This window comes from Prionailurus bengalensis, chromosome B3 (genome assembly GCF_016509475.1).
Source record: "Prionailurus bengalensis isolate Pbe53 chromosome B3, Fcat_Pben_1.1_paternal_pri, whole genome shotgun sequence".
Lineage (NCBI taxonomy): Eukaryota > Metazoa > Chordata > Mammalia > Carnivora > Felidae > Prionailurus > Prionailurus bengalensis.
Window position 1 is genome coordinate 24,312,295 of NC_057355.1, and position 20,489 is coordinate 24,332,783.

The following is a 20,489-nucleotide window of genomic DNA, read 5'->3' on the forward strand; positions in this document are numbered from 1 at the left end:
CTGCTGATCTGCCTCTCTCTGTGCAAATCCCATGCAGCGACTGAGATCCCACCTGGAGCACAGATGGGAATTTGGCCCATCTTTGGGAGCAGGCCCTGAGCCAGGGGCCCCCATGGCCACCCTGTGCATAACAAACCCTCACTGGTAAGCATGTTGAGCTGGAGGGTAGAAGGCAGAGCAGGGTGGGGACTGCCTTGGTTGGGTCAATGATGAGAACTCATATGGTCTCGAAGACAGATGATGACCTAAAAATTATGCTCAATAGGATTACACTGAGGCCTAGTGGAGGGCACCGCACAGAGGCGGGATCCTGAGGACCTCTGTGGCCCTAGCATAGAGCTGGATCCTGGTGTTCGAGGCAACTGATCACTCGAGGCTCCCTATTGGGGCTTTCCCTGGTCTGGGCCTCCAAGCGCCTAAGACGTGCTCTCACCCTGGGCCATTGTGTGCCCATTACTAGTGCTTCCCAGGATTCATCCCTGGGAAAACAACTAAGCTCCTTCAGTGTCCTGGTGTCTTTCAGTGGGACGTCGTCTTGGTGACCAGGGTCTCACCATTGAGCCCACCATAGGAGGAGAATGGATGCCTGTGTGAGTATCCAAAGATCCAGTGCCCTTGGGCCGATGCCCTCAGGGCAACGCCAGCCATCTTGTGGGACTGGGGCTTCTCCTCACACCAAAAGGCTGGTGTGTCCCTGAACGTCTCCCCTGTGCACTAGGCTGTCTGCAAAAATAGATCACCCATGACACCTGTAAGGGATGCCACGGTCCCCCATGGGATCCTCTTACTTGATGGATCATGAGCCACATTTCCATTATGGGAGGGCACTCTGGTTGATGTCAGAATCACTGATGCCTTATTAGGCACGCAACATGCTGCGGTGGGCATTGCAGATGGCCAATGTGACCTGCGTGGAAGCGGTGTGCCGAAATTTCACACAATGGGCTTTAGAGGCAGGGGCCAGTCCAGGGGTAACCTGAGTGGACAGTAGACAGCTTTGGCATAACAGGTAGATGGTATCTGAAAGATGGTCACAGCGTGGTCCAGACCCCAAGTGGCATCTGGGCTCCTGCCTCCAGGTTCTTCACCATTGGCACTGTCTGGTGGTCATGTGTCCTTATGGCGCCGGTGGGTCGTCCACAGATCGATGGGGTTTTGTCTGACTATGGTCGTTTGGTCAGTGCCATGAGCCAGGGCATGCTTTGTTCTTCACTTGTGACCCTGCGTCCGAGTGAGTTTGAAGGCACTGGGGAAGCATCCTGGCCCCTCACCCTTCCCTCATGGAAATCTCATAGACGGGAAGGGATGAGGTGTCCTCACGGGAGCCATGGAGCAGTGCTGATGGAGACAGTGTTGGATGCTGGTGGGATGCCATCAGGGCCCTCATCCCCCAAGGGATCTTGGCATTGCATCTGTGTGGTAGCATTCGTGGGACCTTCCAGGGCCCAATGTCTGCCCATTACAGACCTGTTCCTGCAAACCTGGCAAAACGCAGGACCTGTCCCTGCCAACCAATGCCTGGGATTCTGCCTGCCACCAACCCCCCAAGGTCTGTCCCAGTCATGCTGCAGGAAGACCTGTGCTTGTGTCCTGGTGCCTGCTGTGGCAGCCTCCATGCTCAGAGACCTGTTGGGCTTGAATTCCCTTGTTTCCAGTGGATCCACAGAGGCTGAGGGCCGTGTGGACACGCTGCAGCCTCCCTTCCCACAGGCAAGGATTGCGGGATTACGTCATGATGCAGTCCCAGCCCCACGCATTCTGAGATCCCTCCCATTGTCACAAGGTGAAGTCTGATGGGGAAGGTGTTTTGTTATTGCTGAGCTGCCTCTGTCTGTGCAGATCCCGTGCTCTGACTAAGAACCCACCTGGGTCATGGAGGGGAGTTTGGCCCATCTTCAGGAACAAGCCTCATGCCAGTGGCCCCCATGGCCATGCCGCATACCACAAAACCTCTCTGGTAAGCATGTTGAGCTGGCGTGTAGAAGGCAGAGGCGGGAGGGGACTGCCTTGGATGGATCAATGATGAGACCTCATATGGTCTCGAAGACAGATGATGACCTAAAAATTATGCTCAATAGGTTTATGCTGAGGCCCAGTGGAGGGCACAGCACTGAGGCGGGATCCTGGGGACTCCTGTGGCCCTGGCGTAGCACTGGCACCTGGGCTCGAGGCGACCGATCCCTGTAGTTTCCCCAGTGGGCCTTTCCCAGGTCTGGGCCCCCACAGGCCAAAGACATGTTCCCGCCCTTGGGCATTGTGTGCCTATTACTAATGCTTCCCGGGACTCATCCCTGGGAACCCAGCTAAGCTCCCTCAGTGTCCTGGTGTCTTTCAGGTGGATTTCGCCATGGTGACCAGGATCCCACTTGAGCCCACCATCGGATGATAGTGGACGCCTGTGTGAGTACCAGGAGATCCAGTGCCCTTGGGTCGATTGGCGAGGGAGCCCTCAGAGCAATGCCAGCCATCTTGTGGGACAGGGGCTTCGTCCTCACCCCAGAGGGCTGGCATGTCCCTGAACAACTCCCGCATGCACTAGGCTGTCTGGAAAAAACAGGTCACCCGTGACACCTGCAAGGGATGGAATGATCCCACGTGAGACCCTCTTATTTGATGGCCATGGGCCACGTTTCCCAGTGTGTAGGGTGCTCCAGTTGATGTCAGAATCACTGATGCATTAGTAGGCAAGTGACGTGTTGTGGTGGGCATTGTAGCTGGCCAATGTGACTTCCTGCATGGAAGCAGTGTACACAGATTTCATGCAATGGGCTTTGGAGGTAGGGGCCAGACCAGGAATTACCTGGATGGACACTAGACAGCTTTGGCTTAATGGGTAGAAGGTATCTGAAAGATGCTGGTAGTGTGACCCTGACACGGAGTGGCATGCAGGCTCCTGCCCCCAGGTTCTTCACCATTGGCACCGTCTGGTGGTTGCATGTCCTTATGAGGCCCGTGGGTCATCCCGCAACTGGATGGGGTTTTGTCTGACAATGGCCCTTGGTCGGTGCCATGAGCCAGGGCATGCTTGGGTTCTTGACTTGTGACCCCGAGTCCCAGTGAGTTTGAAGGCACTGGGGAACCATTCAGGTTCCTCACCCTTTCCTCACCGTAATCTCAAATACAGGAAGGGATGAGGTGTCCCCACGGGAGCCATGGAGCAGCACTGGTGGAGACAGTGTTGGATGCTGGTGGGATGACTTTCAGGGCCCTGTTCCCCCAAGGGATCTTGTGTTGCGTCTGCATGGTAGCATTCGTGGGCTCATCCAGGGCCTCTGCCCGCCCATTCCTGACAAAACACAGGGCTAGTCCCTGCCAGCCAATGCCTGGGATTCTGCCTGCTACTGCCCTGCCAGCGTCTGTCGCAATAAGGATTTGGGAGGACCTGTGCTTGTGGCCTGGTGCCTGCTGTGACAGCCTCCATGCTCAGATTCCTGTCAGGCTTGAATTCCCTTGTTTCCACTGGAGGCACAGAAGCTGAGGGTCTTGTGGAAACACTGCAGCCTTCCTTCCAACCAGGCCAGGATTGCAGGATTGCATCGTGAATGCACTCCCAGCACCATGCATTCTGAGATCTATCCCATTGCTACAAGATGAGGTCTGATGGGAAGGCGTTTTGTCATTGCTGACTTGCCTCTCTCTGTGCAGATCCCACGCCATGACCAAGATCCCACCTGGAGCACGGTGGGGAGTTTGGCCCATCTTTGGGAACAGGCCACAACCCAGGGACCCCCATGGCCACTCTACCCATAACAGAACTTCTCTGGTAAGCATGTTGAGCTGGCGCGTAGAAGGCAGAGGCGAGTGGGGACTGCCTTGGTTGGGTCAATGATGAGAACTCATATGGTCTCGAAGACAGCTGATGACCTAAAAATTATGCTCAATAGGATTACACTGAGGCCCAGTGGAAGGCACCGCACAGAGGCGGGATCCTGGGGACCCCTGTGGCCCTGGCATAACGCTGGATCCTGGGGCTCGAGGTGACTGATCCCTTGAGGCTCCCCAGTGGGTCTCTCCCCAGTCTGGGCCTGTAAGCGCCTAAGACGTGCTCCCGTCCTGGGGCGTTGTGTGCCCATTACTAGTGCTTCCCGGGATTCATCCCTGGGAAAACAACTAAGCTCCTTCAGTGTCCTGGTGTCTTTCAGTGGGACATTGTCTTGGTGATCAGGGTCTCGCCATTGAGCCCACCATGGGAGGAGAATGGATGCCTGTGTGAGTACCCGAATATCCAGAGCCATTGGGCCGATTGGTGAGAGTGCCCTCAGGGCAACCCCAGCCATCCTGCGGGACTGGGGCTTCGTCCTCACACCAGAGGGCTGTTGTGTCCCTGAAAGTCTCCTCTGTACACTAGGCTGTCTGGAAAAAATAGGTCATCTGCGACACCAGTAAGGGATGCCACGGTCCCCCATGAGATACTCTTACTTGACTGACCATGGGCCACGTTTCCCAGTGTGAGAGGGCGCTCTGGTAGATGTCAGAATCACTGATGCCTTATTAGGCACACGACGTGCTGCCGTGGGCATTGCAGACAGCCAATGTGACCTCCTGCATGTAAGCGGTGAAATTTCACGCAATGGGCTTTAGAGGCAGGGAACGGATCCTGGGTTACCTGAGTGGACAATAGACAGCTGTGGCATAAGGGGTAGACAGTATCTGAAAGATGCTTGCAGCGTGGTCCAGACCCCGAGTGGCATGCGGGCTCCTGCCCCCCGGGTTCTTCACCATTGGCTCCATCTGGTGGTCGTGTGTCCTTATGGGGCCCTTGGGTCATCCCGCAGATCAATGGGGTTTTGTCTGACTATGGCCCTTTGGTCGGTGCCAAGAGCCAGGGCACACTGCGGTTCTTCACTTGTGACCCCACATCTGAGTGAGTTTGAAGGCACTGGGGAACCGTGCTGTCCCCTCACCCTTCCCTCATTGTATTCTCAAAGATGGGAAGGGATGGTGTCCCCACTGGAGCCATGGAGCAGCACTGGTGGAGACAGCGTTGGATGCTGGTGGGATGCCTGTCAGGGTCCTGTTCCCCCAAGGGAATTTGGCATTGCATCTGCAATTGCATCTGCATGGTAGCATTCATGGGTCCATCCAAGGACCCTGCCCACCCTTTCCTGGCAAAACACAGGGCCAGTCCCTGCCAGTCAATGTCCAGGATTCTGCTTGCTACTGCCCCGCCAACGTCTGTTACAATAAGGATGTGGGAGGACCTGTGCATATGGCCTGGTGCCTGCTGTGGCAGCCTCCATGCTCAGATTCCTGTGAGGCTTGAATTCCCTTGTTTCCAGTGGAACCACAGAGGCTGAGGGCCTTGTGGACACGCTGCAGCCTTCCTTCCTGTCAGGCGAGGATTGCAGGATTGCATCATGAATGCACTCCCAGCGCTGTGCATTCTGAGATCCTTGCCACTGCCACAAGGCGAGGTCTGATGGGGAAGGCATTTGTCATTGCTGAGCTGCCTCTCTCCTCGCAGATCCAGTGCACCCACCGAGATCCCACCTGGCGCACGGAGGGGAGTTTGGCCCATCTTCAGGAACATGCCTCAAAGCTAGGGGCCCCCATGGCCATGCAGCACATCATAAAACATCCTTGGTAAGCACGTTGAGCTAGAGGGTAGAAGGCAGAGGCGGGTGGGGACTGCCTTGGTTGGGTCAATGATGAGAACTCATAAGGTCTCTAAGACAGATGATGCCCTAAAAATTATGCTCAATAGGATTATGCTGAGGCCCAGTGGAGGTCACCACACTGAGGCGGGATCCTGGGAACTCCTGTGGCCCCGGAATAGCGCTGGCACCTGGAGCTCGAGTCGCCGATCCCTTGAGGCTCCCCAGTGGGGCTCTCCCTGGTCTGGGCCTCCACATTACTAAGATGTGCTCCCACCCTGGGGCGTTGTGTGCCTATTATTAGTGCTTCCCAGGACTCATCCCTGGGAACCCAACTAAGCTCCCTCGGTGTCCTGGTGTCTTTCAGTGGGAAGTCGTCTTAGTGACCAGGGTCTCGCCATTGAGGCCACCATGGGAGGAGAGTGGATGCCTGTGTGAGTACCCAGAGACCCAGTGTCCTTGGTCCAATTGGTGAGGCAGCACTCAGGGCAACGCCAGACTGGGGCTTCGTCCTCACCCCAGAAGGCTGACGAGTCACTGATCGTCTTCCCTGTGCCTTAGGTTGTCTGGAAACAACATGTCACCCGCTACACCTGCAAGGGATGCCACCGTCCCCCGCGGGATCCTCTACTTGACGGCCCATGGCCCCATTTCCCAGTCTGGAGGGCACTCCAGTTTTTGTCAGAATCACTGATGCCTTACTAGGCACACGAGATGCTGTGGTGGGAATTGCACACCCTCAATGTGACCTCTTGCGTGGAAGCAGTGCAACCAAATTTCACAAAATGGGTTTTGGAGGCAGGGGCCAGGTATGGTGATAAACCTGAATGGACAATACACAACTTTGGAATAATGGGTAGATGCTATCTGAAAAATGCTGGCAGCGTGGCCCAACCCCGAGTGGCATGCGGGTTCCTGCCTCTTGGTTCTTCACCATTGGCACCGTCTGGTGGTCGTGTGTCCTTATGGGCCCCAGGGGTCATCCCGCAGCTGTATGGGGCCTTCTCTGACAATGGTCTTTTGGTCGGTGCCTCAGGCTAGGGCACGCTGGGGTTCTCTACCTGTGACCCTGAGTCCCAGTGAGTTTGAAGGCGCCTGAAAACCGTGCTGGCCCCTCACCATTCCCTCACCATAAACTCAAAGACGGGAAGGGATGAGGTGTCCCCATGGGAGCCATGGAACAGCGTTGATGGAGACAGTGTTGGATGCAGGTGGGATGCCCATCAGGGCTCTGATCCCCCAAGGGATGTTGGCATTGCGTCTGCATGGTAGCGTTCGTGGGCCCTTCTGTGGACCCATGACAACCCATTCCTGGCAAAACGCAAGGCTGGTTCCTGCCAGCCCAGTCCGGGGATTCTGCCTGCCACCAACCCGCCAAGGTCTGTCCCAATCATGCTGTGGGAGGACCTGTGCATGTGGCCTAGTGCCTGCTGTGGCAGCCTCCATGCTCAGACTCCTGTGGGGCTTGAATTCCCTTGTTTCCAGTGGAGCCACAGAGGCTGAGGGCCTTGTGGTTGTGCTGCAGCCTACCTTCTTTCCAGGCCAGGATTACAAGATTATGTCATGAATGCAGTCCCATACCCATGCATTCTAAGGTCCCTTCCATGGCAAAAGGTGAGGTCTGATGGGGAAGGAGTTTGTCATTGCTTACCTGCCTCACTCTGCGCAGATCACGCACCCCGACAGAGATCCCACCTGGCACACAGAGGTGAATTTGGCCCATCTTCGGAACAGGCCCAGAGACAGGGCCCCCATGGCCTCCCTGCACATCACAAACCCTCTCTGATAAGCATGTTGAGCTGGCAAGTAGAAGGCAGAGGTGGGTGGGGACTGCCTTGGTTGGGTCAATGATGAGAACTCATATGGTCTCAAAGACAGATGATGACCTAAAAATTATGCTCAATAGGATTACACTGAGGCCCAGTGGAAGGCACGGCACTGAGGAGGGATCCTGGGGACCCCTGTGGCACTTGCGGAGAATGCCACCTGGGGCTCGAGGCGACCGATCCCTTGAGGCTCCCTTGTGGGTTCTCCCCAGTATCTAAGCCTCCACGCACGAAAGTCGTGCTCCCACACTGGGGTGCTGTGTGCCCATTACTAGTACTTCCTGGGACTCATACCTGAGAACTCAAATAAGCTCCCTTGGTGTCCTGGTGTCTTTTAGTGGACGTCGTCTGGGTGACCGTGGTCTTTCTATTGAGCCCACCATGGGACTTGAGCGAATGCCTGTGTGAGAACCCGGACACCCAGTGACCTTTGGCCAATAGGTGAGGCAGCCTTCAGGGCAACACCAGCCATCTTGTGGGACTGGGGCTTCTTCCTCACCCCAGAGGGCTGGTGTGTCCCTGAAAGTCTGACCTGTGTATTTGGCTGTGTGAAAAAACAGGTCACCCACGACACCGGTGAGGGAGGCCATGGTCCCCCACGGGATCCTCTTACTTGATGGACCATGGGACACATTTCCCAGTGTGGGAGGGCACTCCAGTTGATGTCAGAATCACTGATGCATTAGTAGGCACACAACGTGCTGTGGTGGGCATTGCAGGCGACCAATGTGACCACCTGCTTGAAAGCAGGGCACCCAAATTTCACAAAATGGGCTTTGGAGGCAAGGGCTGGGCCCGGGATTACCTGGAAGGACAGTAGACAGCTTTGGCATAATGGGTAGACGGTATCTGAAAGATGCTCTTAGCATGGTCAAGACCCTGAGTGGCATGCAGGCTCCTGCCCCCGGGTTCTTCACCATTGACACCATCTGGTGGCCGTGTGTCCTTATGGGCCCTAGGGGCCGCCCCACCGCTGAATGGGGTTTTGTCTGACAATGGCCCTTTGGTCAGTGCCACAAGGCAGGGCATGGTGGGGTTCTTGATGTGACCCAGAGACCCAGTGATTTTGAAGGTGCTGGGGAACCATGCTAGTGCCTCACCCTTCCCTCAATGTAATTTCAAAGATGGGAAGGGATGAGTTGTCCCCACAGGAGCCATGGAGCAGCGCTGATGGAGACAATGTTGGATGCTGGTGGGATGCCCGTCAGGGCCCTGTTCTCCCAAGGGATCTTGGTGTTGCGTCTGTGTGGTAGGGTTCATGGTTCCTTCCTTGTCTCCATGCCTGCCCATCCTGGCAAAACGCAGGGCCGGTCCATGCCAGCCAAAATCCGGGATTCTGCCTGCCACCGACCCACCAAGGTCTGTCCCAATCACGCTGCAGGAGGACATGTGAGTGTGGCCTGGTGACTGCTGTTGCAGCTTCCATGCTCAGACTCCTCTGGGGCCCTGAATTCCCTTGTTTCTAGTTGAGCCACAGAGGCTGAGGGCCTTGTGGACACACTGCAGCCTTCCTTTCCTCCAGGCCAGGATTGCAGGATTGTGTCATGAATGCAGTCCCAGCCCTGCGCGTTCAGAGATCCCTCCCATTGCCACAAGGTGAGGTCTCATGGGGAAGGTGTTTGTCATTGCTGAGCTGCCTCTCTCCTCGCAGATCCTGCGCCCTGACTGAGATCCCACCTGGTGCACAGAGGGGAGTTTGGCCCATCATTGGGAACAAACCTCAAGCCAGGGGCCCCCATGTCCACCCTGCACATCACAAAACCTCTCTGGTAAGCATGTTGAGCTAGATGGTAGAAGGCAGAGATGAGAGGGGATTACCTTGGTTGAGTCAATGATGAGAACTCACATGGTCTCGAAGACAGATGATGACCTAAAAATTATGCTCATTAGGATTATGCTGAGTCCCAGTGGAGGGCACCGCACTGAGGCAGGATCCTGGGGACCCCTGTGACCCTGGCATAGCGCTGGATCCTGGGGCTCGTGGCGACTGATCCCTCGAGGTTCCCCAGTGGTGCTCTCCCTGGTCTGGGCCTCCGAGCGCCTAAGATGTGCTCCCACCCTGGGGCATTGTGTGCCCATTACTAGTGCTTCCCGAGATTCATCCCTGGGAAAACAAGTAAGCTCCCTCAGTGTCCTGGTTTCTTTCAGTGGGATGTTGTCTTGGTGACCAGGGTCTCGCCATGGAACCCACTGTGGGAGGAGAATGGGTGCCTGTGTGAGTACCCAGGATCCAGTGCCCTTGGGCCGATTGGCGAGGGAACACTCAAGGAAAAGCCAGCCATCTTGTGGGACTGGGGCTTCCTCCTGGCACCAGAGGGCTGGCGTGTCCCTGAACGTCTCCACTGTGCACTAGGCTGTCTGGAAAAATATATCACCCGTGACACCTGTAAGGGATGTCATGGTTCCCTGCGGGATCCTCTTACTTGACGGACCATGGGCCATGTTTCCCAGTGTGGGAGGGTGCTCCGGTTGATGTCAGAATCACTGATGCCTTAGTAGGCATGCGACGTGCTGCGGTGGGCATTGCAGACAGCCACTGTGACCTCCTGCATGGAAGCGGTGTGCCAAAATTTCATGCAATGGGCTTTAGAGGCAGGAGCTGAACCCAGGGTTACTTGAGTGGCACTAGACAGCTTTGGCATAACGGGTAGACAGAATCTGAAAGATGCTCTCAGCATGGTCAAGACCCCGAGTGGCATGCAGGCTCCTGCCCCCGAGTTCTTTACCATTGGCACCGTCTGGTGGTCGTGTGTCCTTATGGGTTCTGTGGGTCGTCCCACAGATCGATGGTGTTTTGTCTGACTATGGCCTTTTGGTCATACAAGCCAGGTGCTACAAGCTAGGGCACACTGCGGTTTTTCACTTGTGACCCCACGTCCAAGTGAGTTTGAAGATGCTGGGGAACTGTGCTGGCCCCTCACCTTTCCCTCACCATAATCTCAAAGACGTGAAGGGATGAGGTGTCCCCATGGGAGCCATGCAGCAGCACTGATGGAGACAGTGTTGGATGCTGGTGGGATGCCTGTCAGGGCCCTGTTCCCCCAAGGGGTCTTGGTGTTGCGTCTGTGTGATAGCGTTTGTGGAATCTTCCAGGGCCCCATGTATGCCCATTCCTGGAAAAATGCAGGGCCGGTCCCTGCCAGCCAAGGCCCTGGATTCTGCCTGCTACCGACCCGCAAATATCTGTCCCAATCATGCTGCGGGAAGACCTGTGATTGTGTCCTGGTGCCTGCTGTGGCAGCCTCCATGCTCAGATTCCTGTGGGGCTTGAATTCCCTTATTTCCAGTGGAGGCACAGAGGCCTAAGGCCTTGTGGATATGCTGCAGCCTTCTTTCCTGCCAGGCCAGGATTGCACGATTGCATCATGAATGCAGTCCCAGCCCTGTGCATTCTGAGATCCCTTCCCATTGCCTCAAGGTGAGGTCTGATGGGGAAGACATTTGTCATTGCTGAGCTGCTTCTCTATGCAGATCCTGCGCCCTGAGATCCCACCTGGTGCACGGAGGGAAGTTTAACCTGTCTTTTGGAAATGGCCCCGAGCCATGGGCCCTCATGGCCACCCTGCCCATCACAAACCCTCTCTAGTAAGCATGATGAGCTGTGGTTAGAAGGCAGAGGCATTTGGGGACTGCCTTGGTTGGGTCAATGATGAGAACTCATATGGCCTCAAAGACAGATAATGACCTAAAAATTATGCTCAATAGGATTACACTAAGGCCCACTGGAGGGCACCCCACTTAGGCGGGATCCTGGGGACCCCTGTGGCCATGACGTAGCACTGGCAATTGGGGCTTGAGGCTACCGATCCCTTGAGGCTCCCCAGTGGGGCTTTCCCTGGTCTCTGGGCTTCCATACGCCTAAGACGTGCTACCATCCTGGGGCATTGTGTGCCAATTACCAGTGCTTCCTGGGACTCATCCCTGGGAACCCAACTAAGCTCCCTCGGTGTCCTGGTGTCTTTCAGTGGAACATCGTCTTGGTGAGCAGGGTCTCGCCATTAAGGACACCATGGGATTAGAGTGGATGCCTGTGTGAGTACCTGGAGACCCAGTGCCCTTGGGCCGATTGGCGAGGCCACCCTGAGGGCTATACCAGCCAACTTGTGGGACTGGGGCTTTGTCCTTGCCCCAGAGGGTTGGCATGTCCCTGAATTTCTGCCCTGTGCACTAAGCTGTCTGGAGAAAACAGGTCACCCACGATACCTGCAAAGGATGCCACGGTCCCTGTGAGATCCTCTTACTTGAAGGCCCATGGGCCTCATTTCCCAGGGTGCTCCGGTTGATGTCAGAATCACTGATATTTTAGTAGGCACGCGTGGTTCTGCCGTGGGCATTACAGTCTGCCAAAGCAACCTCCTGCATGGAAGTGGTGCACCCAAATTTCACACAATGGGCTTTGGAGGAAGGGGCCAGGCCCGGGGCTATCAGGCTGGACACTAGACTGCTTTGGCATAACGGGTAGATGGTATCTGAAAAATGTGTGCATCGTGGCCTGGAACCTGAGTGGCATGTGCACTCCTGGCACCGGGTTCTTCACCATTGACCCCCCCGGTGGTCACGTGTCCATATGGGGCTCATCAGTCATCCTGTAGCTGGATGGGAATTGCCTGACAGTGGTCCTTTGGTTGGTGCCATGAGCAAGGGCACGCTGGGGTTCTTAACGTGTGACCCCAAGTACCAGTGAGTTTGAAGTCACTGGGGAAGCATGCTGGCCCCTCACCTTTCCCTCACTGTAATCTCAAAGGTGGGAAGGGATGAGGTGTCCCCATGGGAGCCTTGGAGCAGCAATGGTTGGTGACGTTGTTTGATGCTGGTGGGAGGCCCTTCAGGGCCCTGATCCCCCAAGGGATCTTGATGTTGCATCTGTGTGGTAGCATTCGTGGGCCCTTCTGGGCCCCATGCCTGCCCATTGCTGGCAAAATGCAGGGCCAGTCCCTGCCAGCCAAGGCCCGGGATTGTTCCTGATACCAGCCCACCAAGCTGTTTCCCAATCACTTTGTGGGAGGACCTGTGCATGGGGCCTGTTGCCTGGTGTTGCAATCTCCATGCTCAGACTCCTGTGAGGCCCTGAATTCCCGGTGTCCCGTGGAACCACAGAGGCTGACAGCCTTGGGGACACGCTACAACCTTCCTTCCTGCCAGGCCAGGATTTTTGCTGGCATCATGAATGCCGTCCCAATCCTGGGCATTCTAGGATCCCTCTCGTTGCCACAAAAGAGGTCTGATAGGAAGGTGCTTGTCATTGCTGAGCTGCCTTTCTCTGTGCAGATCCCACCCCACGACCGAGATCTCACCTGGTGCATGGAGGGGAGTGTGGCCAATCTTCGGAAACAGGCCCCAAGCCAAGAGCCCCTATGGCCACCCTGCATATCACAAACCCTCTCTGGTAAGCATGTTGAGCTGGCGGGTAGAAGGCAGAGGCTGGTAGGGACTGCCTTGGTTGGGGCAATGATGAGGACTCATATGGTCTCGAAGATAGTTGATGACCTAATACTTATGCTCAATAGGACTATGCTGAGGCCCAGTGGAGGGCACCGCACTGAGGGATCCTGTTGACCCCTGAGGCCCTGGTGTAGCACTGGCCCCTGGGGCTCGAGGGGACAGATCCCTTGAGGCTCCCAGTGGGGCTTTCCCCTGTCTCTGGGCCTCCACATGCCTAAAATGTGCTCCTGCCCTGGGGCGTTTTGCCCATCACTACTACTTCCTGGGATGCATCTGTGGAAAGCAAACTAAGGTCCCTTGGTGTCCTGGTGTCTTTCAGTGGGACATCGCCTTGGTGACCAGGGTCTCGCCATTGAGCTCACAATGGGAGGAGAGTGGATGTCTGTGTGAGTACCCGGAGACCCAGTGCCCTTTGGACAATTTGCAAGGGAGCCTCAGGGCAATGCCAGCCATCTTGTGGGACCAGGACTTCGTCCTCGCCCCAGAGGGCTGGCGTGTCCCTGAATGTCTGACCTGTGCATTAGGCTGTCTGCAAAAAACAGGTCACCCACAACATCTGCAAGGGAGGCCACAGTTCCTTACGGGTCCTCTTACTTGACGGCCCATGGGCCACGTTTCCCAGTGTGGGAGGGCGCTCCAATTGATGTCAGAATCACTGATGCCTTAGTACGCACGCGATGTGCTGTGGTGGGCATTGCAGATGGCCAATGTGACCAACTGTGTAGATGCAGTGAGCCCAGATTCCTGAGACCTCCAAAGCAATAGTCTTTGGAGGAAGGGGCCTGGCCCGGGGCTACCTTTCTGGACACTAGACAGCTTTGGCATAATGGGTAGACGGTATCTGAAAAATGTTGGCAGCATGGTCCAGACCCCGAGTGGCATGCAGGCTCCTGCCTCCGGGTTCTTCACCATTGGCACTGTCTGGTGGTCGCATGTTCTTATGGGGCCCATGGGTCATCCTGTAACTGGATGGGGCTTTGCCTGACAATGGGCCCCTTATGTCGGTGCTATGAGCCAGGTCACGCTGGGGTTCTTGACTTGTGCCCCAAGTCCCAGGGAGTTTGATGTCTCTGGGGAACTGTGCTGGCCCCTCACCCTTCCCTCATGGTAATCTCAAAGATTGTAAGGTATGAGGTGCCCCCAAGGGATCCATGGAGCAGCGCTGCTTAGAAATGGTGGTGGATGCTAGTGGGATGCCTGTCAGGGCCTTGATCTTCCAAGGGATCTTGGCATTGCATCCACGTGGTAGTGTTCGTGGGCCCTTCCATGACCCCATGCCCACCCCTTCCTGTCAAAATGCAGAGCCGGTCCCTTTGGGCCAAGGCCCGGGATTCTGCCTGTCACCGGCCTGCCAAGGTGTGTCCCATTCACATTGCAGGAGGACCTGTGCATGGGGCCTGGTGCCTGCTTTTGCAGCCTCCATGCTCAGTCCACTGTGGGGCCCTGAATTCCCATGTGTCCAGCAGAGCCACAGAGGTTGAGGACCTTGGGACACGCTGCCGCCTTCCTTCCCACCAAGCCAGGATTTTTCCTGGTGTGATGAATGCAGTCCCAGCCCTGCGCGTTCAGAGATCCCTCCCTCTGCCACAAGGTGAGGTCTGATGGGGAAGGTGTTCGTCATTGCTGAGCTGCCTCTCTCTGCGCAGATCCTGCACCCTGACTGAGCTCTCACCTGGCACACGAGGGGAGTTTGGCCCATCTTTGGGAACAGGCCTCAAGCCAGGGGCCCTCATGTCCACCCGGTGCATCACAAACCCTCTCTGGTAAGCATGTTGAGCTGGCGGGTAAAGGTCAGAGGCAGGTGGGGACTGCCTTGGTTGGGTCAATGATGAGAACTCATATGGTCTCAAAGACAGATGATGACCTAACAGTTATGCTCAATAGGATTATGCTGAGGCTCACTGGAGGGCACCCCACTTAGGCAGGATCCTGGGGACCCCTGTGGCCCTGGCGTAGCACTGGAGCCTGGGGCTCGAGGTGACTGATTCCTGGAGGCTCCCCAGTGGGGCTCTCCCCGGTCTGGGCCTCCGTATTACTAAGACGTGCTCCCACCCTGGGGCGTTGTGTGCCCATTATTAGTGCTTCCCGGGACTCATCCCTGGGAACCCAACTAAGCCCCTTCGGTGTCCTGGTGTCTTTCAATGGGAAGTCATCTTGGTGATTAGGGTCTCGCCATTGAGCCCACCATGGGAGGAGAGTGGATGCCTGTGTGAGTACCCAGAGACCCAGTGCCCTTCTGCCAATTCACGAGGCTGCCCTCAGGGCAATGCCAGCCATCTTGTGGGACTGGGGCTCTGTCATCGTCCCAGAGAGTGTGTCCCTGAATGTCTGCCCTGTGCAGTAGGCTGTCTGGAACAAACAGGTCACCCGTGACACCTGCAAGGGATGCCACGGTCCCCTGCAGGATCCTCTTACTTGACAGCCTATGGACCACGTTTTCCAGTGTGGGATGGCACTCTGGTGGATGGCAGAATCACTGAGGCGTTAGAAGGCACTGCGAGGTGCTGTGGTGTTCATTGTTGATGGCCAGTGTGATCTCCTGCATTGAAGCAGTCCGCCCAAATATCATGCAGTGGGCGTTGGAGGAAGGGGCCCTGGCTGGGGCTACTTGGCTGGACACTAGACAGCTTTGGCATAACGAGTGGATGGTATTAGAAAAATGCCTGCAGCTTGGTCCGGACCCCGAGTGGCATGGGGCTCTTGGCCCCAGGGTCTTCACCTTGGCCCCATCTTCTGAATTTCTATCCTTGTGAGGCCCTTAGGACTTCCCCCACTCTGTTGGGGCTTTGCATGACAGCCGCACTTCAATGGGTACCTCAAGACATGTCAATGTCAGGTTGTTGTCTTGTGCATTTAATTCCCAATTATGTTGACATTGCTTGGGAACCGTGGTAGCCCCTTTCCCTGCACTAACCCTAAGCTCAAATACCGGAAGAGATTAGGTGTCCCAATGGGATACATGGAGCAGCGCTGTTTGGGGAAGGTGGTGGAGGGTTGTGGAATGCACGCCAGGCCCCTGAGCACCCAAGGAATCTATTTCTTGGGTCCCTGGGGTAGTGGCCATGGCCCTTTCCAGGACACTATGCCTGCCCATTCCTGGCAAAGCCCATGGCCAGTCTCTGCAATCCAATGCCCGGTATTATGCCTGCCAACAGCCCACCAAGTGGTGTCCCAATCATGCTTAGGAGTAGACCTGTGTGGCTGGCCTTGTGCCTGATGTTGCAGACTCTATGCTCAGACTCCTGTGTGGCCCTGATTTCCCTGGTGTCCAGTGGAACCACAGAGGCTGAGGGCCTTGGCCCCACTCTGCACCCTTCCCTACTGCCATTCCACGGTTTTGTCTGGTGCCATGGATGCAGTCCCAACCCCACGGATTCTGAGCTTGTCTGATTGCCACAAGGTGAAGTCTGATGGGGAAGGGGGTTGTCATTCTTGAGCTGCCACTCTCTGCACAGATCCTGTGCCCGGACTGAAATCCCACCTGGCACATGGAGGGAAGTTTTTCCAGCATCTGGAATAGGCCTGGAACTATGGGTCCAAATGACCAATCCACACTTCACAAACCCTCTCTGGTAAGCATGTGGATTTGAAGGAGTGAAGACAGAGTCATGTGGGAACTGCCTTGGTTGGGCCAATGATTAGAACTCATATGGTCTCAAAGAGAGATGATGATCTAAGAATTACACTCAGTAGGATTATGCTGAGGTCCAATGTAGTGCACTGACCTGAGGCAGTATTCTGGTGACCCTGTGGCCCTGTCGAAGCCCTGGAACTTGGGGCTGGAGGCAACACATCCCTCGAGGCTCCCCAGGGCAGCTCTCCCTGATCTATGGGCCTCTACTTGCCCAGTCAGCCTCCCACCATGGTGCTTGTGTGCTCATTTCTAGTGCATCCTGGGACACCTCCCTGGAAGCCCAACTAAGTTCCTTCAGTGTCCTAGGGTCTTTCAGTGGGACGTTGTCATGTGGCCAGGGTCTCACCATTGCCCCAACCATGGGAGGAGAGTGGATGCCTGTGTGAGTAGCGAGAGGGCAAGTGCACTTGGGCCAATTGGGGAGCCTGGCCACAGGGCAACGCCAGCCATCTGTGGACTGGGGCTCCGTCATTGCCCCAAAAAGCTGGCATGTCCCTGATAGTCTGCCCTATGCAGTGGGCTGTCAGGAAAGTATAGGTCACCTGTGCTCTACAAGTGATTCCATGGTGCCCAGTGGGATCCTCTTTCTTTCTGGCTCATGGGCTGAATTCTTCAGTGTGGGAGGGCACTCAGGGCGTTTTCAGAAACACTGAGGCCCTTGGAGGAGGCGTGGTGCTGCACTCAGCATTGGAACCCCCCTCAACCTCCCCCAGGTTAGAGTTTCCATTCAAATTTCCCACAATGGGCATTGGAGGAAGAGGGCAGACCCGGGACTACTTAGTTGGATACTAGACAGCTTTGTAATAGCAGATAGATGGTCCCTGAGGCATGCCCGCAGCTTGGCTGTGACCCCTAGTGTCCTGCTTGGCTGCTGACTCACAAGTCCTCTTGATGGGCCCACTTAGTGGACACGTGGCCTCATGGGGCCAGGTAGTGTTCCCCAGACTGATTGGGGATTTGCCTGCCAATGGCCTTTTGGCTGGTGTCCCAGGACAGGACAGGGTTCTTGTCTTGTGCACCCTCCTGTGCTAAACCTAAGCACAAAGACAGAAAGGGATGAGTTGTCCCCATGGGAGACATGGGACAGCACTGTTTGGGGATGGATGTGGATGCTGGTGGGATGCATGCCTAGCCCCTAAGCACCCCAGGAATCTTTGCAGAGGTCCACCAGTGCAGCATCCATGTCCTGTTCCAGGCCACCATGCCTGCCCATTCCTGGCAAAGCCCAAGGCCATGCCTTGCTAGCCATGGCTGGGATTCTGCATGCCACCAGATCAACAAGTGGTGTGCCAATCACACGGTGGGGGGACCTGTACGGCTGGCCTGCTGCCTGCTGTTGCAGCCTCTATGCTCAGCTCCTTATAGGGGCCCTGCTTTCCCTGGTGTACATTGTACCTGGAACCAGGCTGGACACATCCTTCCAGCCATCCCTGGATTTTTGCTGGCGTCCTGAATGAGGGAATGGCCCCACACATTCAGGGCTCAGTCCCATGGCCACAAGGTGAGGTCCGATGAGGAAGAGTGTTGTCATGCCTGAGCTGCCTCTCTCTGCACAGAGGACATGCCCAGACTGAGATCCCACCTGTTGCATAGTGTACAGTTTGGCCCCACTTCAGAAATAGGCCCCAAGCCAGGAGTCTAAATGGCCATCCTGCGCTTCACCCAACATCTCTGGTAAGCATGTTGAGCCTGTGGGGCGAAGGCACAGGTGTGTGGGGACTGCCTGGGTTGGGTCAATGATGAGAACTCATATGGACTCAAAGAGAGATGATGACCTAAAAATTATGCTAAATAGGATTACGCTGAGGCCAAATGGAGAGCAACGTCCTGAGGTGGGACCTGTGGACCCTTGTGGCCCTGGCATAGTGCTGGCACCTGGGGCTTGAGGCTTCTGATCCCTTGTGGCTTCCCAGTGTGGCTCTCACTGGTCTATCAGCCTCCATGTGCCTAAAACTGCTCCCACTCTTGCACTTTGTGTGGCCACCCTTAGTGCATCACAGGAGCCCACACTCAGAGGCCTGGCTAAGCTCCCTCAGTGTCCTTGTGTATTTCAGTGGGACATCATCTTTGTGATCAAGGTTTCCCCATTGACCCCACCATGTGAGGTGAGTGGATGCCTATGCAAGCAGACAGGGGCCCCAGGGCACATGGGCCCTATGGGGAGGCTGGCCTCAGGGCAATGCAAGCCAGCCTGTGGGACTGGGGCCCCATCATCCCCTCAGAGGGCTGGCATGCCCTGAAAGTCTGCCCTGTGCAGTGGGCTGTTAGGAAATAATAGGTCTCCTGTGACTCCTGCAAGTGTTTCCACGGCCCCAGAGGGATCCTCTTTCTTGTCTGGCCATGGTCCACTTTCTGCAGTGTGGGAGGGAGCTCAGGTTGATATCAGAATCGCCGAGGCCCTTGGAGGCACGCAAGGTGCTGTAGTGGGCATTGGGGCCCCCCGTGACCTCCCATGGGAAAGAGTTCCCACCCAAATTTCCCGAAATGGGCATTGGAGGAAGAAGCCGGGCCAGGGGCTACATGGCTGGATCCTGGACAGCTTTGGCATAGCGGGTAGTGACAGTCCCTGAGGACTGCTGGGAGCTTGGCCGGGACCCCAGTTGGCAACGTGGGACTCCTGGCTCCCAGATATTCATTATGGGCCCATTCCTGGTGGACACATGTCCTTATGGGGCTCCTGGGTCTTCCTCAACTGGATGGAGCTTTGCCTGACAATTGCCATTCGGTGGTGCCCTGAGGCAGGGCACGTCGACATTCTTGTCTTGTGCATGCTCTTCCCAATGAGGTTTAAGTCACTTGGGAATCATGCTAACCCCTCTCCCTGCACTAATCCTAAGTGCATAGATTGGAAGGAACGAGTTGTCCCATGGAAGACATGAAGCAGTGATGTTTTGGGATGGAGGTGGACACTGGTGGGAGGTACGCCAGGGCCCTCATAACCCCAGGAATCTTTGTGTGCATCCTCTGAGTGCAGCATCCATGGCCCGTTCTAGGCCACCATGCCTGCCCATTTCGGGCAAAGCCCAGGGCCAGGCCCTGTCAGACATGGCCCGGGAATCTGCATGCCACTGGCTCACCGAGGGGTGTCCCAATCACACGATGGGTGGACCCTTGTGGCTGGCCTGCTGACTTCCAGTGCAGCCTCCATGCTCAGCTCCCTGTGGGGGCCCTGCATTCCCTGGTGTCCAGTGGAACCACACAGGCTGAGGGCCTTAGTGCCACACTGGAGCCTTCCTTCCTGCCATCACTGGATTTTTGCTGGTGTCAATTATGGTGTCATGTCCTCATGCATTCGGGGCTTGTGCCCATGTCCACAAGGTGAAGTCCATTGGGAAAGTCATTCTCATGGTTGAGTTGCCTCTCTCTGCACAGAGCCCTTGCCCAGACCAAGATCCTGCTGGGCACATGGAGGGATAATTTGACTCAGCTTGGGGAATAGGCCCTAAGCCATATGCCCAACTAGTCACCCTGCTCTTTGAAACCATCTCTGGTATGCATGTTGAGCTGGCAGGAGAAGGATGCAGGTGGGAGGGGACTGCTTGGTTTTGTCAATGATGAGAACTCATATGGTCTCAAAGAGAGATGATGACCTAAATATCATGCACAATGGGATTATGCTGAGGCTCACTGGAGGCCACCATCCTGAGGATTCTGCCTCAGGATCCCACCCCTGTAGCTCTGGAAAAGTGCTGTCACATGAGGCTCCAGACGACTGATCCCTTGAGGCTCCCCAGTGTGGCTCTCCCTGGTCTATGGGCCTTCATGTGACTAAGACGGGCTCCCACTCTGGGAGCTTTGTGTGCCCATCCATATTGTGTCCCGGAATGCCTCACTTGGATCCTTGGATAAGCTCCCTAGGTGTCCTTGTGTCTTTCAGTGGGATGATTTCTTTGTGGCCAGGGTCTTGCCATTGCCCCCATCATGTGAAGTGTGTGGATTACAGTATGAGTACATGGAATTCCCAAGGGATGTGGCAATTCCCTGATGGGGAGA

At 55.9% G+C, this 20,489-nt stretch overlaps 12 non-coding genes across 12 annotated transcripts; all 12 read left to right on the forward strand.

The window, feature by feature from the left end:
• The first annotated feature begins 200 nt into the window (after positions 1 to 200).
• Positions 201 to 281, forward strand: LOC122469751. The gene has a single exon (XR_006293635.1). It is a non-coding gene; the product is annotated as a small nucleolar RNA SNORD115 (small nucleolar RNA).
• A 1,732-nt stretch (positions 282 to 2,013) lies between these two features.
• On the forward strand, positions 2,014 to 2,094 carry LOC122469759. Its single transcript, XR_006293643.1, has one exon. It is a non-coding gene; the product is annotated as a small nucleolar RNA SNORD115 (small nucleolar RNA).
• A 1,725-nt stretch (positions 2,095 to 3,819) lies between these two features.
• On the forward strand, positions 3,820 to 3,900 carry LOC122469749. Its single transcript, XR_006293632.1, has one exon. It is a non-coding gene; the product is annotated as a small nucleolar RNA SNORD115 (small nucleolar RNA).
• Positions 3,901 to 5,639: 1,739 nt separating this feature from the next.
• On the forward strand, positions 5,640 to 5,720 carry LOC122469755. The gene has a single exon (XR_006293640.1). It is a non-coding gene; the product is annotated as a small nucleolar RNA SNORD115 (small nucleolar RNA).
• Positions 5,721 to 7,435: 1,715 nt separating this feature from the next.
• LOC122469750 lies at positions 7,436 to 7,516 on the forward strand. The gene has a single exon (XR_006293634.1). It is a non-coding gene; the product is annotated as a small nucleolar RNA SNORD115 (small nucleolar RNA).
• A 1,729-nt stretch (positions 7,517 to 9,245) lies between these two features.
• LOC122469766 lies at positions 9,246 to 9,326 on the forward strand. The gene has a single exon (XR_006293652.1). It is a non-coding gene; the product is annotated as a small nucleolar RNA SNORD115 (small nucleolar RNA).
• A 1,734-nt stretch (positions 9,327 to 11,060) lies between these two features.
• On the forward strand, positions 11,061 to 11,141 carry LOC122469763. Its single transcript, XR_006293648.1, has one exon. It is a non-coding gene; the product is annotated as a small nucleolar RNA SNORD115 (small nucleolar RNA).
• A 1,721-nt stretch (positions 11,142 to 12,862) lies between these two features.
• LOC122469770 lies at positions 12,863 to 12,943 on the forward strand. Its single transcript, XR_006293656.1, has one exon. It is a non-coding gene; the product is annotated as a small nucleolar RNA SNORD115 (small nucleolar RNA).
• Positions 12,944 to 14,681: 1,738 nt separating this feature from the next.
• On the forward strand, positions 14,682 to 14,762 carry LOC122469762. Its single transcript, XR_006293647.1, has one exon. It is a non-coding gene; the product is annotated as a small nucleolar RNA SNORD115 (small nucleolar RNA).
• Positions 14,763 to 16,490: 1,728 nt separating this feature from the next.
• Positions 16,491 to 16,571, forward strand: LOC122469773. Its single transcript, XR_006293658.1, has one exon. It is a non-coding gene; the product is annotated as a small nucleolar RNA SNORD115 (small nucleolar RNA).
• Positions 16,572 to 18,226: 1,655 nt separating this feature from the next.
• LOC122469758 lies at positions 18,227 to 18,307 on the forward strand. The gene has a single exon (XR_006293642.1). It is a non-coding gene; the product is annotated as a small nucleolar RNA SNORD115 (small nucleolar RNA).
• A 1,734-nt stretch (positions 18,308 to 20,041) lies between these two features.
• Positions 20,042 to 20,122, forward strand: LOC122469775. Its single transcript, XR_006293660.1, has one exon. It is a non-coding gene; the product is annotated as a small nucleolar RNA SNORD115 (small nucleolar RNA).
• The last annotated feature ends 367 nt before the right edge of the window (positions 20,123 to 20,489 follow it).